This window comes from Gopherus flavomarginatus, chromosome 6, assembly GCF_025201925.1.
Source record: "Gopherus flavomarginatus isolate rGopFla2 chromosome 6, rGopFla2.mat.asm, whole genome shotgun sequence".
Classification (NCBI taxonomy): domain Eukaryota; kingdom Metazoa; phylum Chordata; order Testudines; family Testudinidae; genus Gopherus; species Gopherus flavomarginatus.
Genome location: NC_066622.1, coordinates 51576015 through 51597577, shown reverse-complemented (window position 1 = coordinate 51597577; position 21563 = coordinate 51576015). Strand labels below are relative to the sequence as shown.

At 57.3% G+C, this 21563-nt stretch overlaps 1 long non-coding RNA gene across 3 annotated transcripts in view; it reads right to left on the bottom strand.

Moving 5' to 3' along the window:
• Window positions 1-8714: 8714 nt before the first annotated feature.
• LOC127053677 (uncharacterized) overlaps window positions 8715-21563 on the bottom strand; it is a 28283-nt gene continuing 15434 nt past the window's right edge. The window contains exons 1-3 of one of the 3 annotated variants that reach the window (XR_007775105.1): window positions 13166-13185; window positions 9122-9189; window positions 8715-8726 (exon numbers count right to left, since the gene is read on the bottom strand). This is a non-coding gene — a long non-coding RNA (uncharacterized LOC127053677). Of the gene's footprint in view, window positions 8727-9121; window positions 9190-10877; window positions 10898-13165; window positions 13186-21563 lie in introns of those variants that run through there. The other 2 variants (XR_007775106.1, XR_007775104.1) reach the window with 2 other exon arrangements.

Below are 21563 nucleotides of genomic sequence, written 5' to 3'. Positions count from 1 at the left end.
AGACCGCATTTCCCTCATTTGCTTGTGAGACTGTCCTACTGGACTGTGTCAAAAGCCTTAGTAACATCGAGATAGATCCCATCTACTGTTTACCCATCTCCGCTAGGCCTGGAACCCTGCTGAAGAAGGAAAGAGGATTGGTTTGGAATGATTTGTTCTTGACAAATCCATGCTCACTAGTCCAGGAACCAAAGTATCCTGTATGTGCTGCTGACAAACTGATTGTTTAAGAACGTATTCCAGTATCTCTCCAACTGTGGAAGTGAGGCCAGCTAGTCTGCAAGTCCCAGGGGTCTCTGTTCCCCTTTTAAAGATAGGTCCTGTCTTGTTCATGGATGGGAAGATGTTCTTTTTCAGAGATCTCAGACGAGAACTGGGGCACAACACCTGGTTTGTTAAGGCCACAAAAACAGAGGCAGAAACCTCTTCTCTCCTGCTGGCAAAGAACCCTAGGCGCCTAAGAGACAGGGACTCACATCCCTGAATGGGCTTTTAAAAAGGCAGTGGTTAAAAAGTTTGGCCCCGACCATTTCTTGTTTCCACAGACTAGACATTTTAGCAAACTTTAGAATTCCTTGGTGCTGAACACTGTGAAACTCCCCTTACTCCTTCACAGAGGGCTTTAACGCCCCTTATCTCACTCAGGCTCACGACTGCCCAGAGTTCGAGAATTCTCCCTGTTCGCATTGGACAGATGGGGAGGAGCCTGAGGTCCAGAGAAGGGAAGTGACCTACCCAAGGGCCTACACAGCAAGGCGGTGGCAGAGCCAGAAAGAGAAGCCACCAGTCCTGACTCCTGTTTTAACAAACAGCAAACCCCCCCCCCCCAGTAGCAAGGATAGAGCCCAGGAATCGAAATGGTGGGGAAATTTCATTGAAACCATTTCAGTCAGAAAATCCCCTTCAGACTAAACCAGTTTGTTTCTCAAAATCAAAACAAGTGAGATGAAAGTTCTTTGCAAAAATATTTTGTTGCAGAACAAAAGCATCTCCTGTTTGTCACAGTGTGTTAAATTGTCTCTTCGCACACAAAGGGGAGACACTAAGATCTCAAAAATTAGAAAAGATGCTTCAGTCTGAGCTAAGTCGTTGCTGCTCTTAAGAATTTCAAAATAAAAAAATACAAATAAAAAAGACTATTTCAGCTATTCTATTATGTCATAATCTGCTCTGAGTAAACGTGATGGGACACCTCATATTACACACTACTCCTCATGACATTCTTCAATGGATCCCCATCCTCCACCCACCGAAAGGTAGGTAGGAAAGGATCATTATTATCCCTACTTGAAAGAGGGAGAAGCTAAGGCTGAGAAAGGAGAACTGACTTGTCTTAGGTCACACAGCCAGTCACTGGCAAAGTTGGGAATAGGACCCAAGAGCCCTGATTTTCAAATTAACCATCGCATCTTGAGTTTCAGACATTGAATGACCTGAATAAAGTTCTCTCGGATGAGCTGCAGACCAACAACAATGCTCAGTAATTATTCAGCAAGTATTTGAGGAGAACTGCAATGTTAGAGAGAATCATGAACTGCTCAGAGACCATTAATGCAGGGAAGCAGCAAAATTCATCAAACATATAAGTGGTTATGATTTATTTACTTGGTTTTAAAAGAGAAGAACAAGAACCTGAGTCTCCTCCTTGTCAGTAACCCCCTGCTCAGCCAATCAGTGTAGAGACTGAGGACGGGAGGCCAAGGGTTCTCACCAGAGAGCCCAAAGGATGGCCCAGGTCACTGGTGGGGATCACTGCCCGAGCACTATTTCAGCCCCCATTTTTGGGTGAACCTCCCACAGTGGGAGCTGCCGAGCACTCCCCTGCAACACATATACCCACACACCCACATCCTGGTGTTGGGAGGGAAACAGGTGAAAGGAGAAAAGAAGCAAGAGAGAAGGAGAAAGGAGGGAGGGATGGATGGAGGAAAAGGTGAAACGAAAAGGAAAAACCCTAATGTCCCCAGTGATTCTATGGGACAAAATCCCAGGTGCAGAATAAAATTCGGCCTCCTTAAGCTCATGTTTTCCATGCCTAGAATTCAACTGTCACCAGATAGATCAGACTGAACAGGTTTCAAACCTCGAGGAGGCTCTTACCTTCCAAACAGAGACAGTTGTTTTCTAGTAAAATCAGGAAAAGAGAAGGGGAAAACTCAAAAGAGGTTCCTCCTGGCGGTCTCATAAGTGAAGCCAAATACTCTCTCAGTCCTCAAAGAGAGACCTGGAGAATGAGATATGCTGAAGCAAAGCCACAGGGATCACTGAGGTTTCCCTGGCCCCTCGCTCCTGTCCTGCCTGGCTGATGTCAGCATCTCTCTGTGAGGTCACCACCTCCCCACCACCTTTGACCAATAGTCTGAGGTCCTGCAAAAGGCCTTTGTGATGTCACTGCCACACCCCTCCCTTGCTCTGCTAATGTCCTGCCTCGGCCAGGCACTTTGGAGGTTTGAGCTACTCCTTGTGGTCACCCCACTCAAAGAGCGTGCATTCTAGGAAGCTAGCTGGCTAGACAGAAAAACATCAGATGCTGCTCCCAACGCTACTCTCAGTTTTTCAGAAATTAGTCGACTTTATGGCCAGAAGAGACCATTAGAGCATCTAATCTGACCCCCTGTATATCACAGGCCTCCTGTATGACACAAGAGCTACTTTTGAGGTAAACACATTCCAGAAAGGCATCTAGTTTTCATTAAATGACATCAGGAGATGGAGAATCCATCACTTTCCTTGGTAGCTTGTTCCTGTGGTGAATTGTCCTCGCTGATGAATATTTGTGCCTTAGTTGTAATCTGAATGTGTCTCTTTTCACCTTCCAGCCATTGGGTCTTGTTATGCCTTTCTCTGCTTGATTAAAGAGCCTTTTAATACCCAATATTTTCTCTCCATTAAGGCCCTTGAAGACTTCAATGAAGTCACCTTTCAATCTTCTTTGATAAGCTAAACAGGTTGAGCTCTTTCAGTAGCTCACTAGAAGGCATTTTTCTCCAGCCCTCAGAACATTTGGTGGCTCTTTGCTGCCCCAGCTCCAATTTCACAACATCTTTTTCAAATGAGGACACCAAAACTGGAGGCAGTATTCCAATATCAGTCTCACTGATGCTGTGTCACCTTCTGTGACCTTATTGACATAATCTGTTATTGTATAGATCACCATTGCAACCACTGTTCTGTGTTTGCAGCCAATATTGTAGAAAGGTTGTGGTGTAAGGGATCTATGGAGAGGTTCTGATTGGCTGATTATAATGATGCTATCTCTAGATGTGTATCATTTTTGTAGTTGATATTATGAAAATTGGCTCTATGCTGTCCGTATTTCAAACTTGTGCTATGCTTCCAGGGAACACCCCAGCCAGACAAGTTGGTGTCAATTCTGCCTAGCCTGCTTGATGGCCCATTAAGGACCATCAGCTATACAATTGACCCATTGAGAGAAGGCAGATATGCCTTATGACTAAGCAAAGTTTGCAGGACCTGCCTATGGACGGAACTCAGTTTTTTCTATGCCACGTGCTGGATAGAGTGTCCTTGGGACAAAGAAAGCAAAGACCACATGGCAAGAGACTAGAAAAGGCTGATGTTCATCTCCATCTTGTCTTCAATCCTGCTTCATTCCTCAGGAGGGACTTTGCCACAAACTGAAGCTCTATACAAAGGACTGAATGACCCATCCCAGCTGTGGATGGACTCCAGAGACTTGATTTCAACCTGCAGTTTATTCCATCACTGCTACTATCCTGAACCAAGAACTTTGCCATTACTGGATGTGAAGGGTTCAAATCCATGTGCATTATATAACAACCTGGTCTATGGATTGTGCCAGCTCTTTTCCAGACCCAAAGTCTAGAGTATAGTCAAGGAACCAGAGGCCTAGCAAATAGTGATCAGCTAAGAGAAAGCTGGGGTAAACAGAAAGCCTTGCTTGCTAAGATAGACCTGGTCAGCAAATTCCCAGGTGTTGGAGCTAAGAGCTAAAGAATTGTGTCTTATTCAGAGTTACAGATTGAACAAAGAATCTCTGTTTCTATTGTGTTTGTTTCTTCTGTAGAGAGACGTTCTTCCCACAGATCCAACCTTGAATTTATGAAAAGTTGGCACATGTAAGTATAAGATACGGCATCCTTCCACCTCCCTTCCAAGGGACCAATGCCTGCCTTTAGATACACAGAAAACAATCTTTATTGCCATATACTTTCACTGTTTCTTTGCTTTAACCCCTAGGAATGTACCTAGTGGACAGTCAAAGGAGTTGCTCCATTCCTATGGACCCCAAATCAGAATTCATCATGTATATTTTAAACTAATAACATTTTATCAAAGTATTCATTAAATGTTAACTTGCTCACTTGAGACCATCGGCGGAGACATTATATAACCTGTTAACCATTGGCTAATGTACTATCTTGTCTTGCTGCAAAATCTATCCCGGGGTGTGGCACTGCCTACCCTGTCACTTTCCCCCACCCATGGAAAATCTATATATTCTATTGTAATCGATTGATTGACAGTGTCTCCGAGCCTAATAAGCAAGGTGATACTCCATCAGTGCTGTGTGTAATAAACTCCTATGCTTGACCTCTACACAGTGTGGATTTATGTCCTTCACTGGTGAAGCAAGTAGTTTATAAACCATAATAGCTTTACAAGTCGCTGTGCCTGTCTTCAGTCTAAGTTATCAAGTTTATCATAAAAGTAAGTTAAAGTTCATCAGTTCTTATATAAGGTTATAGGTAGGTTCAGGTTAGTGAAATTTAGTGAATCAGTGTATTAGTATTACATAGAGAATTGTATTTGTTGGGGGTGGTTACAATACATATAAAGTTGCTGGGCAATCAGTAATAGTAGTGTTGCATGTGCTTGTGACTATTTTCAATATTATTTACCTTTGATATGTGCACTTACAGGAATAGGCAGCTATTGCATAATATTACTTGGACTTGTGCTTGACTCCAGCATAACTTGCCATTTGTATTAATCCTCACTCAGTGCTGGTCTTTAATTCTGTTTTTCTTATTCTGTCTGTGTTGCTTTATAGTCATAAGTCATTAAAAACCTTTCTGGCAGAATAATTAGCTGTTTCCTTTCTCTTTTGCGAACACTACTCAACCTCATTCCATCTGTGTTGGGTGATGGGAAGTAGCGATCACCCAGAGCCCCACTAGGGCCCTGACGGGAGCCCCCCCCATGGCTCTGACGTGTGCTTCCTCCTTCCATTAATCTCCACAACCACATTCTAGACATGGGTATGGTGACCTCCCTGGGGATCTTGACAGCTTTAGCAGCTTCTCGGTGGCTATTTTCCTGCTCACAGCCACTGTCTTCTTCTCATGCCTTGTCCTGGGGGCCCAGCTGCTGGCTGACTGGGAAGGAGCCAAAGTGCTGGTGACTTTAGCCTGCACCAAGTTGCCTTTGCTCATCAGACTCCTGAACTGCAACTGGATGTGATTCTTGTTCTTCTGCACAACACAGCCCCTGGAGAAGACGGAATCTGCAAATGAACATTTCTATGATCCCTTTGTTTAATTGATGAAAACATAAACTAGACACTTAAAGGATTGGAAGTGATTTCAGCTGCTGGACAGCTTAGCTGGGTTTTTATTCATTTGCTCAGGAAAATGCTGAATGGTCAAATTCATTTCAAGCTCCCCATTCAGTGGATCTCCTGAACGTAATGGAAATGGATATGAATGTTTTCATTTAAAAAGGCTTCTAAAGGGATACTTGGATGATTTGATCTGCAGTCAAACACTGTACCACTGAGCTATACCCCCATAACAAAGCTCTGTTAGAGTCTGTGATCTTAGGGACTTTGAAGAACGGATCCTGCTTCAACCAGCTCCTTTTCCATTCCCAGACCATGGATGGTTTTAAAAATGGGGTTTGATTAACCTTTATATATACATGTAGGCACCACGGCTTGCACACCCACTGATATAGCTTCCCTCACTGACAGAGCTACCGCCTCTCAGAGAGGTGGATTAACTACACAGATGGGGCAGCTCTCTCCCATCAGCTTAGAGCATCTTCAGTAATGTGCTACAAATCTGCTATTGTGTGTTCTACTTCAATCTCCCTGGCCGCACAAGAGCAGATCTTAAAGTGAGCATCCTGCAGCAAAAAAATTTCAGGGCCAGACTTCAAAGAGAAACTGCTGAGCTTCAGTTCATCTGCAAATTTGACATCATCAGCTCAGGATTAAACAAAGACTGTGAATGGCTTGCCAATCACAAAAGCAGTTTCTCCTCCCTTGGTTTTCACACCTCAACTGTTTGAAGAGGGCCTCATCCTCCCTGATTGAACTAACCTCGTTATCTTCAGCCTGCTTCTTGCTTGCATATATATACACCTGCCCCTGGAAATTTCCACTACATGCATCTGACGAAGTGAGTATTCACCCACGAAAGCTCATGCTCCAAAACATCTGTTAGTCTATAAGGTACCACAGGATTCTTTGCACTTTTACAGATCCAGACGAACATGACTAACCCTCTGATATTTGTGGTTAATGACATTGCTGTAGCTTGTTCATTCCCTGCCTGGATAATTCAGACAGTCCCTTTCCCATCATATCGCCAGCACATCAGTGATTCCAATAGCAGGGGCAGCTTTTCTCTGGGGCACCGAGATTTTTCGGGGAGTTGGTGGCTCCTTTCTTTCCTCACCCTGGAGTAAACTCAGCTTTTTATTCCATCCTTGACGATTCATGGAATAACAGCAGCAGCATGAAGAAAGAGGAGCATGAATATCTCACTGCCAGGGAAAAGTGGCCACTTCCCCTCTGTTTGACCATTGCCATTGCAGGAGAGAAGGTTTCAATGGAATTGAATTTCCTGGCTCAGACAAGAGACACAGGAAGATTTTGCTGTTCATGGATCCATGCAAAGGAAATTGTCTCTCTGTGTGAAAATAGAGAGGGAAATGAAACACGCACATGGTGGTGTCTAAGGCAGACGGGACCCCTATAGGATTAGAACAGGACACGTTCTCAAGCAGCATGTTTCTTACTTTGCCCATCTGTCAATTTTGATTATTATCGATGGAAATATTTTGCCATTGGGCTGTGTGTTTACAAAGAAATTGACATTTACCAACAAGACACGTAATTCCTCCAGTCCTGCTGAGTCTGCCAATGGTGACTTTAGAAGGACAGAGTCAGTCTTCCCAGTCCCCATGCCAGGCCTGGGCTCTCCATGCTATCCACTTCCCACACTGCCGGGAGCCTTCCGTGATCTCCCCTAAGACCTCTGCCCCCCACTCCCACTTCTGGGATCCCCTTCCAGCATTGTCCAAATGCCCTGCTTCCAGGATCCCTCCCCATCGCCTCCTAGCAAAAGCTCTGCATTATTCCCACACTGGGAATTGAACCCCAGTCACTTGTTGAAAACCAGGAATCCTGACCACTAGACCCTATGGGACTAGGATTGCTATGTTTGTCTACTAAGACAACCCCTGGGGGCCCTAACCCTAGCTCCAGGGGCCCAATCCCTCGGTCCCCTAACCCTAGCTCCAGGGGCCCAAGCCTGGGGGACCCTAACCCTAGCTCCAGGGGTCCAGCCCCTGGGTCAACTAACCCTAGCTCCAGGGGCCCAAGCCCGGGGGACCCTAACCCTAGCTCCAGGGGTCCAGCCCCTGGGTCAACTAACCCTAGCTCCAGGGACCCAACCCCAGGGTCCCCTAACCCTAGTTCCAGGGGCTCAACCCCTAGGGGCCCTTACCCCAGTTCCAGGGGTCCAAGCCCTGGGTCCACTAACCATAGTTCCAGGGGCCCAAGCCCTGGGTCCACTAACCATAGTTCCAGGGGCCCAACCCATGTGGGCCCTAATTCTAGCTCCAGGGACCCAATCCCTGGGTCCCCTATCCCTTTCTCCATGGGCTCATCCCCTGAGGGTCCTAACCCTAGCTCCAGGGGCCCAATCCCTGGTTCCCCTAACACTATTTCCAGGGCCAAAACCCTGTGGGTCCTAACCCTAGCTCCAGGGGCCCAACTCCTCGGTCCCTTAACCCTTGCAACAGGGGCCCAACTCCTGGGGGCCCTATCCCTTCTTTCAGGGGCCCAACCCCTGGGGGTCCTAACCCTAGCTCCAGTTGCCGAACCTCTGGGTCCCCTAACCCTAGCTCCAGGCCCTCAACCCCTGGGGATACTAACCCTAGCTCCAGGGGCCCAACCCCTGGGTCCCTTAAACTTAGCTCCAGGGGCCCAAACTCTGGGGGACCTAACCCTAGCTCCAGCGGTCCAACCCCAGGGAGCCCTAACCCTAGCTCCAGGGGCCCAACCCCTGGGTTCCCTAAACCTACCTCCAGGGGCCCAAAACCTGGGGGCCCTCACTCTAGCTCCAGGAGCCGAACCTTTGGGGGCCCACACCTTAGCTCCAGAGGCCGAAGCCTTCTGTCCCCTATCCCTAGTTCCAGGGGCCCAACCCCTTGGGCCCTAACCCTATCTCCAGGGACCCAACCCCTCCGGTCCCTAACCATAGCTCCAGGGGCCAAAACCCTGGGTCTCCTAACCCTAGCTCCAGGGACCCAAGCCCTCGGGGCCCTAACATTAGCTCCAGGGGCCCAAACCCTGGGGGCCCGAAACCTAGCTCCAAGGGCCCAAGCCCTAGGTCCCCTAACCCTAGCTACAGGGGCCCAAGCCCTGAGGTCCCTAACCCTAGCTCCAAGGGCCCAACCCCTTGGTCCCCTCTCCCTACCACCAGGGAACCAACCCCTGTGTCCCCTAACCCAAGCTCCAGGGACCCAACCCCTGGGGGCCCTAACCCTAGCTGCAGGGGCCCAACCCCTGGGTCCGCTAACCATAGCTCCAGGGGTCCAACCCCTAGGGGCCCTAACTCTTCCTCCAGGGTCCCAACCCCTGGGTCCCCTAACCCTAGCTCCAGGGGCCCAACCCCCGGGGGCCCTAACCCTAGCTCCAGGGGCCCAATCTCTGGGGGCCCAAACCCTAGCTCCAGGGGCCTAAGCCCTGGGTCCCCTAATCCTAGCTCCGAGGGCCCAACCCCTGGGGCCCGAACCCTACCTCAAGGGGCCCAAGCCCTGTGGGCCCTAAACATAGCTCCATGAGCCCAAACCCTGGGGGCCCTAATCCAAGCTCCAGGGGCCCAAGCCCTGGGTCCCCTAATCCTACCTCCAGCAGTCCATCCCCTGGGTCCCCTAACCCTAGCTCCAGGGGTCCAGCCCCTGGGTCCCCTAACCCTAGCTACAGGGGCCCAAACCCTGGGTCCCATAAGCCTAGCTCTAGGGGCCCAAACTCTGGGGGCCTTAACCCTAGCTCCGGGGGCCCAATCCCTGGTTGCCCCAACCCTAGCTCCAGGGGCCCAACCCCTCGGTCCACTAACTCTAGCTCCAGGGGCCCTAACCCTGGAAAACCTAACCCTAGCTCCAGGGGTCCAACGTCTGTGTCCCCTTATCCTAGCTCCAGGGTAAAACCCCTGGGTCCCCTAACCCTAGCTCCAGGGACCAAACCCCTGGGGGGCCTTACCCTAGCTCCAGGGGCCCAACCATCGGGGGCACTAACCCTAGCTCCAGGGGCTCAAACCCTGGGTCCACTAACCCTAGCTCCAGGGGCCCAAAACCCTGGGGCTCTAACCCTAGCTCCAGGGGCCCAACCCCTGGGTTCCCTAACCCTAGCTTCAGGGGCCCAACCCCTGAGGATCGTAAACCTAGCTGCAGAGGCCCAACCCCTGGGGGCCCTAACCCACCTACAGGGGCCCAACCCCTGGGTCCACTAACCATTGCTCCAGGGGTCCAACCCCTGGGGGCCCTAACCCTAGCTCCAGAGTCCCAACTCATGGATCCCCTAACCCTAGCTCCAGGGGCCCAACCCCTGGGTCCCTTAACCCTAGCTACAGGGGCTCAACCTCTGGGGGCCCTAATCCTAGCTCCAGCGGCCCAACCCCTGGGGGCGCTAACCCTAGCTCCAGGGGCCCAACCCCTGGGTCCCCTAACCCTACCTCCAGGGGCTCACCCCTGGGGGCCCTAACCCTAGCTCCAGGGGCCAACCCCTGGGGGCCAACACCCTAGCTCCAGGGGCCGAAGCCCTAGGTCCCCTGACCCTAGCTCCAGGGTCCCAAGCCCTGGGAGCCCTTACCTTAGCTCCAGGGGCCAAAGCCCTGAGGGCCCTAACCCTAGCTCCAGGGGCCCAAGCCCTGGGAGCACTTACCTTAGCTACACGGGCCGAAGCCCTGGGGGCCCTAACCCTAGCTCAAGGGACCCAACCCCTGGGGGGGCCTAACCCTAGTTCCAGGGGCCCAACCACCGGGGGCCCTAACCCTAGCTTCAGGGGCTCAACCCCTGTGTCCCCTGACCCTTGCTCCAGGGGCCAAACACCTGGGGGCCCTTACCCTATCTCCAGGGGTCGAACCTCTGTGTCCCCTAACCCTAGCTCCAGGGGTCCAGCCCCTGGGTCCCCTAACCCTTGCTCCAGGGGCCCAACCCCTTGGTCGCCAAACCATAGCTCCATGGGCCCAAGCTCTGGGGGCCTTAAACCTAGCTCCAGGGCCCAACCCCTGGGTCCCCTAACCCTAGCTCCAGGGGCCCAACCCCTGGGGGCCCTAACCCTAGCTCCAGGGACCCAGGCCCTGGGGGGCATTACTCTAGCTCCAGGGGCCCAGCCCCCGGGGACCCTAACCCTAGCTCCAGGGGCCCAACCCCTCGGTCCCTTAACCCTAGCTCCAGGTGCTCAATCCCTGTGGGCCCTAGCCCTAGCTCCAGGGGACCAACTCCTCGGTCCACTAACCCTAGCTCCAGGAGCCCAAACCCTGGGGGCTAGAACACTAGTTCCAGGGTCCCAGTCCCTGGCTTCCCTAACCCCACCTACAGGGGCCCAACCCCTGGGGGTCCTAACCCTAGCTAAAGGGGCCCAACCCCTGGGGGTCCTAAACCTAGCTCCAGGGGCCCAACCCCTTGTCCCACTAACCATAGCTCCAGGGGTCCAACCCCTGGGTCCCCTAACCCTAGCTCCAGGCTCCTTCCCCTGTGTGCCCTAACCCTAGCTCCAGGGACCCAACCCCTTAACACTAGCTCCAGGGGCCCAACCTCTGGGTACCCTAACCATAGCTCCAGGGGTCTAACCCCTGGGGGCCCTAACCCTAGCTCCAGGGGTCCAACCCCTGGGTCTCCTAACCCTAGCTCCAGGGACCTAACCCCTGGGGGCTCTAACCCTAGCCCCAGGGGACCAACCCCTGGGTCCCCTAACCCTACCTCCAGGGGCCGAGCCCTGGGTCCCCTAACCCTAGGTACAGGGGCCGAACCCCTGGGGCCCTAACCCCATCTCCAGGGGCCCAACCCCTGCGGACCCTAACCCTAGCTCCAAGGACTCATCCCTTGGGGGTCCTAACTCTAGCTCCAGGGCCCAACCCTTGTGAGCCCTAACCCTAGCTCCACGGGCCCAACCCCTGTGTCCTCTAACCGTTGCTCCAGGGACCAAACCCCTTGGGGCCCTAGCCGAACCCCTGGGGACCTAACCCTATCTCCAGGGGCCCATCCCCTGGGTCCCCTAACCCTCGTTCCAGGGGCCCAACCTCTGGGGACCCTAACCCTAGCTAAAAGGGCCCAACCCTGGGGGCCCTAACCTTAGCTCCAGGGGCCAAGCCCTGGAGGCCCACACCCTAGCTCTAGGGGCCGAAGCCCTGGGGACCATAACCCTAGCTCCAGGGGACCATCCCCTGGGTCTCCTATCCATCGTTCCAGGGACCTAAACCCTGGGTCCCCTAACCCTAGCTCCAGGGGCCCGACACCTGGGTCCCTTAACCCTAACTCCAGGGGCCGAAGCCCTGGGTCCCCTATTCCTAGCTCCAGGGGCCCAACCCCTGGGTCCCTTAACCCTAGCTCGAGGGACCCAACCCCTGGGGGCTCTATCCCTAGTTGCAGAGCCCAACCCCTGGGTTTCCTAACCCTAGGTCCAGGAGACCAACCCCTAGGGGGCCCTACCCCTAGCTGCAGGGGCCCAAACCTTGGGGGCCCTAACCCTAGCTGCAGGGGCCCAACCCCTGAGTCCATTAACCATAGCTCCAGTGGTCCAAACCCTGGGGACCCTAACCCTAGCTGCAGGGGCCCAACGCTGCGTCCCCTAACCCTAGCTCCAGGGTCCCAACCCCTGGGGGCCCAAACCCTAGCTCCAGAGTCCCAACAACTTTTTCCCCTAACCCGAGCTCCAGGGGCCCAACCCCTGGGTCCCATAACCCTAGCTCCAGGGGCCCAACGTCTGGGGGCCCTAACCCTAGCTCCAGGTTCCAACCTCTGGGAGTCCACACCCTAGCTCCAGGGGCCGATTCCCTGGGTCCCCTAACCGTAGCTCCAGGGGCCCAACCCCTGGGGCCCTAACCCTACCTCCAGGGGCCCAGTCCCTGGGTTGCCTAACCCTAGCTTCAGGGGCTCATCCCCTGGGGGTCCTAACCCTAGCTCCAGGGGCCCAATCCCTGGGTCCCCTAACCAGAGCTCCAGGGCCCAACCCCTGTGGGCCCTAAGCCTAGCTCCAGGGGCCCAACCCCTGGGGGCCATATCCCTAGCTCCAGGGGTCCATCCCCTGGGTTCCCAAACCCTCGTTCCAGGGGCCCAACCCCTGAGGACCCTAAGCCTAGCTCGAGGGGTCCAACCCCTGGGGGCCCTAACCCTAGCTCCAGGGGCCAACCCCTGGGAGCCCACACCCGAGCTCCAGGGTCCGAAGCCCTGGATCCCCTAACCCTAGCTCCAGGGTCCCAGCCACTGGGGCCCTAACCATACCGCCAGGGGCCCTAATCCTGGGCTTCTGGTGCCCATTCCCTGGGTCCCCTAACCCTAGCTCCAGGGGCTCATCCCCTGGGGGCCCTAACCCTAGCTCCTGTGGCGCAATCCCTGGGTCCCCTAACCCAAGCTCCATGTCCCAACCCCTGCGGGCCATAACCCTAGCTCCAGGAGCCCAAGCCCTGGGTCCCCTAACCCTTGCTCCAGGGACCAAACCGCTTGGGACTCTAACCCTAGCTCCAGGGGTCCAACCCCTGGGGACCTAACTTTATGAACAGGGGCCCAACCCCTGGGTCCCCTAACCCCAGCTCCAGGGGCACAACCCCTGGGGACCCTAATTTTAGCAACAGGGGCCCAAATGCTGGGGGCCCTAACCCCAGCTCTAGGTTCCCAACCCCTGGGGGCTCTAACCCTAGCTCCATGGGCCCAACAGCTGGGTCCCCTAAACCTAGCTCCAGGGGCCCAACCCCTGGGGGCCATAACGCTAGCTCCAGGGGCCCATCCCCTGGGTCCCCTAACCCTCGTTCCAGGTGCCCAACCCCTGGGGACCCTAACCCTAGCTCCAGGGGACCAACCACTGGGGGCCATAATCCTAGCTCCAGGGGCTCAACCCCTGGGTCCCATAACCCTAGTTCCAGGGGCTCAACCCCTGGGTCCCCTAACCCTATCTCCAGGGACCCAGCCCCTGGGGTCTCTATCCCTAGTTGCAGGGGCCCAACCCCTGGGTTTCCTAACCGTAACTCCAGGGGACCAACCCCTGGGGGCCCTACCCATAGCTGCAGGGGCCCAACACCTTGGGGCCCTAACCCTAGCTGCGGGGGCCCAACCCCTGTGTCCACTAACCATAGCTCCAGTGGTCCAGCCCCTGGGGGACCTAACCCTAGCTCCAGGGGCCCAACCCCTGGTTCCCCTAACCCCAGCTCCAGGGTCCCAATCCCTGGGGGCCAAAACCCTACCTCCAGGGTCCCAACCACTTTTTCCCCTAACCCTAGCTCCAGGGACACAACCCCTGGGTCCCTTAACCCTAGCTGCAGGTGCCTAACCACTGGGGACTCTAACCCTAGCTCCAGCGGCCCAACCCCTAGGGGCCCTAACCCTAGCTTCAAAGGGCCCAACCCCTGGGTCCCCTAACCCTGCCTACAGGGGCCCAACCCATGGGGGCCATAACCCTAGCTCCAGGGGCCCAACCCCTTTGGCCCTAACCCAACATCCAGGGGCCCAACCTCTACGGGCCCTAACCATAGTTCTAGGGGCCCAAGCCCTAGGTCCCCTAACACTAGCTCCAGGGGTAGAACACCTGGGGGCCCTAACCAGAGCTCCAGGGGCCCAACCTCTGGGTCACCTAACCGTACCTGAAGGGTCCAAACCCCTGGGTCACCTAATACTTGTTCCAGGGGCCAAACCCCTGGGGACCCTAACCCTAGATAAAGGGGCCACCCCATTGGAGTCCTAACCCAAGCTCCAGGGGCCCAAACCCTGGATCCCCTAATCCTAGCTTCAGGGGCCAAATCCCTGGGGGACGTAACCCTAGCTTCAGGGGCCCAACGCCTGGATCGCCTAACCTTAGCTCCAGTGGCCCAACCCCTGGATTCCCTACCCCTACCTCCACGGGCCCAACCCTACAGTCCCTAACCCTAGTTCCAGGGGCCCAAACCTGGGGGCCCTAACCCTAGCTCCAGGGGCCCAAACCCTGGGTCCCCTAACCCTAGTTCCAGAGGCCCAACCCCTGGGTCCTCTATCCCTAGCTCCAGGGACACAACCTCTGGGGGCCCTAAGCCTAGCTCCAGAGGCACAACCCCATTGGGCCCTAACCCTAGCTTCAGGGCCCCAACCCCTAGGTCCACTAACCCTAGCTTCAGGGGCCCAACCCCTGGGAACCCAAACTCTAGCTCCATGGGCCCAACCCCTGGGTCCCCTAACCTTAGTTCAAGGGCCCCAAAACCTGGGGGCCCTAATAATAGCTCCAGGGGCCAAATGCCTGGGGGCCCTAACCCTAGCTCCAGGGGCCAAACTCTGAGGGCCCTAACCCTAGCTCCAGAGGCCCAACCCCTGGGTCCCCTCACTGTAGCTACAGGGGCGCAACCTCTGGGGGCCCTAACTCTAGCTCCAGGGGCCCAACCACTGGGTCCCTTAACCCTAGATCCAAGGGCGCAACCTCTGGGGCCCCTAACCCTGGATCCAGGGGCCCAGTCCCTAGAGGCCCTAAACCTAGCTCCTAGGGCCAAACCCCTGGGGGCCCTAACCCTAGCTCCAGGTGCCCAACCCCTGGTGGCCCTAAACCTAGCTCCAGAGGCACAACCCCTGGGGGTCCTAACCGCAGCTACAGGGGCCCAACCCCTCCGTACCCTAATCCTAGCTCCAGGGGCCCAACCCCTGGGGACCCTAACCCTAGCTCTAGTGGCCCAAAACCTAGGTTCCATAACCATGGCTCCAGGGGCGAAACCCCTGGGGGTCCTAACCCTAGCTCCAGGGGCCCATCCCCTGGGTCCCCTAACCCTACCTCCAGGGGCCCAACCCCTGGGGCCCTAACGCTAGCTGCAGGGGCCTAACCCCTGGGGGCTCTAACCCTAGCTACAGGGGCAAAATCCCTGGGTCGCCCAACCTTGCTCTGGGGGCAAAACCACTAGGGGCCCTAACCCTAGCTCTAGGGGCCAAACCCCTGGGTCCCCTTACCCTAGATCCAGGGGCCCAACCTCTGGGGGGCCTAAACCTAGCTCCAGGGGCCCAGCCACTGGGGGCCCTAAACCTAGCTCCAGTGGCGCAATCCCTGGGTCCCCTAACCCAAGCTCCATGGCCCAACCCCTGTGGGCCATAACCCTATCTCCAAGGGCCCAAGCCCTGGGTCCCCTAACCCTTGCTCCAGGGACCAAACCCCTTGGGACTCTAACCCTAGCTCCAGGGGCCCAACCCCTGGGTCCGATAACCCTAGTTCCAGGGGCACAACAAATGGGGATCCTAATTTTAGCTCCAGGGGCCCAACTGCTGGGGGCCCTAACCCCAGCTCTAGGTTCCCAACCCCTGGGGTCTTTAACCCTAGCTCCAGGGGCTCAACCCCTGGGTCCCCTAACCCTCGTTCCAGGGGCCAACCCCTGGGGACCCTAACCCTAGCTCTAGGGGCCCAACCACTGGGGGCCCTAATCCTAGCTCCAGGGGCTCAACCCCTGGGTCCCCTAACCCTAGCTCCAGTGGCCCAACCCCTGGGTCCCTTAACCCTAGCTCCAGGGACCCAGCCCCTGGGGTCTCTATCCCTAGTTGCAGGGGCCCAACCCCTGGGTTTCCTAACCCTAGCTCTAGGGGACCAACCCCTGGGGGCCCTACCCCTAGCTGCAGGGACCCAACCCCTCAGGGCCCTAACCCTAGCTGCAGGGGCCCAACCCCTGTGTCCAATAACCATAGCTCCAGTGGTCCAACCCCTGGGGGACCTAACCCTAGCTCCAGGGGCCCAACCCCTGTTTCCCCTAACCCCAGCTCCAGGGTCCCAACCCCTGGGGGCCCAAAACCTAGCTCCAGGGTCCCAACCACTTTTTCCCCTAACCCTAGCTCCAGGGGCACAACCCCTGGGGCCCTAACCCTAGCTTCAGGGGCCCAACCCCTGGGGCCCTAACCCTTCGCTACAAGGGCACAATCCCTGGGTCCCCCAACCCTAGCTCGGGGTGCAAAACCACTGGGGGCCCTAAACCTAGGTCCAGGTGCAAAACCCCTGGGGACCCTAACCCTGGGTGCAGGGGCCGAACCCCTGGGTCCCCTAAACCAAGCTCCAGGGGTCCGACCCCTGGGTGCCCTCACCCTAGCTCCAGAAGACCAAACCCTTGGGACTCTAACCCTAGCTCCAGGGACCCAACCTCTGGGGGCCCTAACCCTAGTTCTAGGTGCTGAACCCCTGGGGGACATAACCCTAGCTCCAGGGGCCCAACCCCTGTTTCCCCTAACCCCAGCTCCAGGGTCCCAACCCCTGGGGGCCCAAAACCTAGCTCCAGGGTCCCAACCACTTTTTCCCCTAACCCTAGCTCCAGGGGCACAACCCCTGAGTCCCTTAACACTAGCTGCAGGTGCCCAACCCCTGGGGGCCATAACCCTAGCTCCAACGGGCCCAACCCCTGGGTCCCCTAACCCTAGCTCTAGGGGCCCAACCCCTTTGGCCCTAACCCGACATCCAGGAGCCCAACCTCTGGGTCACCTAACCCTAGCTGCAGGGTCCAAACCCCTGGGTCACCTAACACTTGTTCCAGGGGCCAAACCCCTGGGGGCCCTAACCCTAGATAAAGGGGCCAAACCCATGGCGGTCCTAACCCAAGCTCCAGGGGCCCAAACCCTGAGTCCCCTAATCCTAGCTTCAGGGGCCAAACCCCTGGTTGCCGTAACCCTAGCTCCAGGGGCCCAATGCCTGGGTTGCCTAACCTTAGCTCCAGCGGCCCAACCCCTGGGTCCCCTACCCCTACCTCCACGGGCCCAACCCTACAGTCCCTAACCCTAGTTCCAGGGACCCAAACCAGGGGGCCCTAACCCTAGCTCCAGGAGCCCAAACCCTGGGTCCCCAAACCCTAGTTCCAGGGCCCCAACTCCTGGGGGCACTAACCCTAGCTCCAGGGGCCCAACCCCTGGGTCCCCTATCCCTAGCTCCAGGGGCGCAACCTCTGGGGTCCCTAACCCTAGCTCCAGGGGCACAACTCCATGGGGCCCTAACCCTAGCTCCAGGGCCCCAACCCCTGGGTCCACTAACCCTAGCTCCAGGGGCCCAACCCCTGGGAGCCCAAACTCTAGCTCCATGGGCCCAACCCCTGGGTCCCCTAACCCTACCTCAAGGGGCCCAACACCTGCGGTCCCTAACCCTAGCTCCAGGGGCCAAACTCTGAGGGCCCTAACCCTAGCTCCAGGGGCCCAACCCCTGGGTCCCCTAACTGTAGCTACAGGGGCGCAACCTCTGGGGGCCCTAACCCTAGCTCCAGGAGCCCAAACACTGGGTCCCCTAACCCTAGATCCAAGGGCGCAACTTATGGGGCCCATAACCCTAACTCCAGGGGCCCAAGCCCTAGTGGCCCTAAATATAGCTCCTGGGGCCAAACCCCTGGGGGCCCTAACCCTAGCTCCAGGGGCCAACCCCTGAGGGCCCTAACCCTAGCTCCGGGGGTCCAACCCCTGGGTCCAATAACCCTAACTCCAGGGGCCCAAGCCCTAGTGGCCCTAAATATAGCTCCTGGGGCCAAACCCCTGGGGGCCCTAAACTTAGCTTCAGAGGCCCAACCCCTGGGGGTCCTACTCCTAGCTCCAGGGGCCCTACCCCTCCGTCCCCTAATCCTAGCTAAAGGGGCCCAACCCCTGGGGGCCCTAACCCTAGCTCTAGTGGCCCAAAATCTAGGTTCCCTAGCCCTGGTTCCAGGGGCGAAACCCCTGGGGGTACTAACCCTAGCTCCAAGGGCCCATCCCCTGGGTCCCCTAACCCTAGCTCCAGGGGCCCAACCCCTCGGGGTACAAACCCTAGCTTCAGGGGCCCAACCCCTGGGGCCCTAACCCTAGCTTCAGGGGCCCAACCCCTGGGGCCCTAACCCTTTGCTACAAGGGCACAATCCCTGGGTCCCCCAACCCTAGCTCGGGGTGCAAAACCACTGGGGGCCCTAAACCTAGGTCCAGGGGCAAAACTCCTGGGGACCCTAACCCTGGGTGCAGGGGCCGAACCCCTGGGTCCCCTAAACCAAGCTCCAGGGGTCCGACCCCTGGGTGCCCTCACCCTAGCTCCAGAAGACCAACCCCTTGGGACTCTAACCCTAGCTCCAGGGACCCAACCTCTGGGGGCCCTAACCCTAGTTCTAGGTGCTGAACCCCTGGGGGACATAACCCTAGCTCCAGGGGCACAACCCCTGGGTCCCCTATCCCTAGCTTTAGGGGACGAAGCCCTGGGGACCCTAACCCTTGCTCCAGGGGCTCAAACCCTGGGGATCTAAGACTAGATCCAGGGGTCCAACCCCTAGGTCCCCTAACCGTAGTTCCAGGGGCCGAACTCCTGGGGGCACTAACCCTAGTTCCAGGGGCACAACCCCTGGGTTTCCCAACCCAAGATCCAGCGGCCCAACCGTACGTTCCCTAACCCTAGCCCCAGGGGTCCACCCCTGAGGGCCCTAACCCTAGCTCCAGGGTCCCAACACCTGGACGCCTTCACCCTAGCTCCAGGGGCCCAACCCCTGGGTCCCCTCACTCTAGCTCCAGGGGCGCTACCTGTTGGTGCCTTAACCCTAGCTCCAGGGGCCCAACTACTGGGTCCCTTAAAACTAGCTCCAGAGGCGCAACCTCTGGGGGCCCTAACCCTAGCTCCAGGGGCCCAACCCTTTAAGGCCCTAACCCTAGCTCGAGGGGTGAAACCTCTGGGGACCCTAACCCTAACTCCAGGGGCCTAGCCCCTAGGGACCCTAAACCTAGCTACAGGGGCCGAAACCCCGGGGCCCTAAACCTAGCTCCAGGGTTCCAACCCCTGGGTCCTCAACCCTAGCTCCAGGTGCACAACCCCTGGGGGCCCTAATCCTAGCTCCAGGGGCCCAACCCCTGGGGACTCTAACCCTAGCTCCAGGTGCCCAACCCCTGGGGGCCCTAATCCTATCTCCTTGGGCCCAACCCCTGGGGGCCCTAATCCCAGCTCCAGGGGCCCAACCCCTGGGTCCACTAACCATAGCTCCAGGGGTCCAACCCCTGGGGGACCTAATCCTAGCTCCAGGGTCCCAACCCCTGGGTCCCTTAACCCTAGCTCCAGGGACCCAACCTCCAGGGGCCCAAAACCTAGCTCCAGAGGCCCAACCCTTGGGGTCCTTAACCTACTTCCAGAGGCCCAACCCCTGGTTCCCCTAACCCTAGCTCCAAGGGCCCAACCCCTGAGAGCCCTAACCCTGGCTCCAGGGGCCCAACCCCTGGTGGCCCAAACCCTACCTCCAGTGGCCGAAGCCCTGGGTCCCCTAACCCTAGCTCCAGGGGACCAACTTTTGGGTCCCCTAACCCTTCTTCCAGGGGCCCAACCCCTGGGGGCCCTAACCCTAGGTCCAAGGGCCCAAGCCCTGGGTCCCCTAACCCTAGATCCAGGGTCCAAAGCCCTGTTGGCCCTAACCTTAGCTCCAGGGGCCCAAACCCCGGGTCCCCTATTCCTAGCTCCAAGGGTCCAACCCCTGGGGGCCCTAACCCTAGCTCCAGGAGCCCGAGCCCTGGGTCCCCCAACCCTAGCTCCAAGGGCCCAGCCCCTGGTGGCCATAACCCTCGCTCCAAGGGACCGAGCCTTGGGTCCCCTAACCCTAGCTCCAAGGGCCCAACCCCTGGGTCCCCTAACCCTAGCTCCAGCGGCCCAACCTCTGGGGGGCCTAACCCTATCTCCAGTGGCCCAACCACTGGGGGCCCTAAACCTAGGTCCTGGGCTCAACACCTGGGGACCCTAACCCTAGGTGCAGGGGCCCAACCACTGGGTCCCCTAACCCTAGCTCCAGGGACCGAACCCTTTGGGACCCTAAACCTAGCTCTAGGGGCTCAACCCCTGGGAGATATTACCTAGCTCCAGGGACACAGCCCCTGTGTCTCCTATCCCTAGCTCTAGGGGCCTAAGCCCTGGGGACCCTAAGCCTTGCTCCAGGTGCCCAATCCCTGGGGACCTAACACTAGATCCAGTGGTCCAACCCCTGGGTCCCCTAACCGTAGCTTCAGGGGCCCAACTCCTGGGGGCTCTAACCGCAGCTCCAGTGGCCCAACCCCTGGGGACTCTTATCCTAGCTGCAGGGGCCCAAACCCTGGGTCCCTTAACCCTAGTTTCAGGGACCCAACCCCTTGGGGGCCGTACCTTTAGCTCCAGGGGTCAAACCCCTGGGTCCCCTAACCCTAGCTCCTGGGGCCCCGCTCCTGTGGGTCCTAACCCTGGCTCCAGGGGCCCAACCACTGGGGGCCCTAAACCTAGGTCCAGGGGCCCAACCCCTGGAGACCCTAAACCTAGCTCCAAGGGCCCAAACCTTGGGGGCCCTAACCCTAGCTCCAGGGGCCCAATCCCTGGGGGTCCTAACCCTAGCTCCAGGGGACCGAGCCCTAGGTCCCCTAACCCTAGCTCCAGGGGCCAACCTCTGAGGGCCCTAACCCTATCTCCAGGGGTCCAACCCCTGGGTCCTCTCACCCTAACTCCAGGTGCCCAACCCCTGGGGGCCCAAATCCTAGCTCCTGGGGCCCAACCCCTGGGGACTCTAACCCTAGCTCTAGGTCCCCAATCCCTGGGGGCCCTAATCCTAGCTCCATGGGCACAACCCCTGGAGGCCCTAATCGCAGCTCCAGGGGCCCCACCCTTGGGTGCGCTAACCATAGCTCAAGGGGTCTAACCCCTGGGGGCCTAACCCTAGCTCCAGGAGCTCAACCCCTGGGTCCCCTAACCCTAGCTCCAGCGTCTAAACACCTGGGTCTCCTAACATTAGCTAAAGGGGCACAACCCCTGGGGGCCCAATCCCTAGCTCCAGGGTCCCAAACCCTGAGTCCCCTAACTCTAGCTCCAGGGGCGCAACCTCTTGGTGCCCTAACCCTAGCTCCAGGGGCCCAACCACTGGGTCCCCTAACCCTAGCTCCAGGGACCCAACCCCTGGGGACCCTAACCCTAGCTCCAGGGGCGCAAACTCTGGGGGCCCTAACTCTAGCTCCAGAGGCCCAACCCCTAGGGGCCCTAAGTCTAGATCCAGGGGCCGAAACCCTTGGGGCCCTAACCCTAGCTCCACGGGCCAACCCCTGAGGGACCTAATCCTAGCTCCAGGGTCCAACCCCTGGGTCCCCTAACCCTAGCTCCAGGTACTCAACAACTGGGGGCCCTAACCCTAGCTCCAGCGGCCCAATCCCTGTGTTCCCTAACC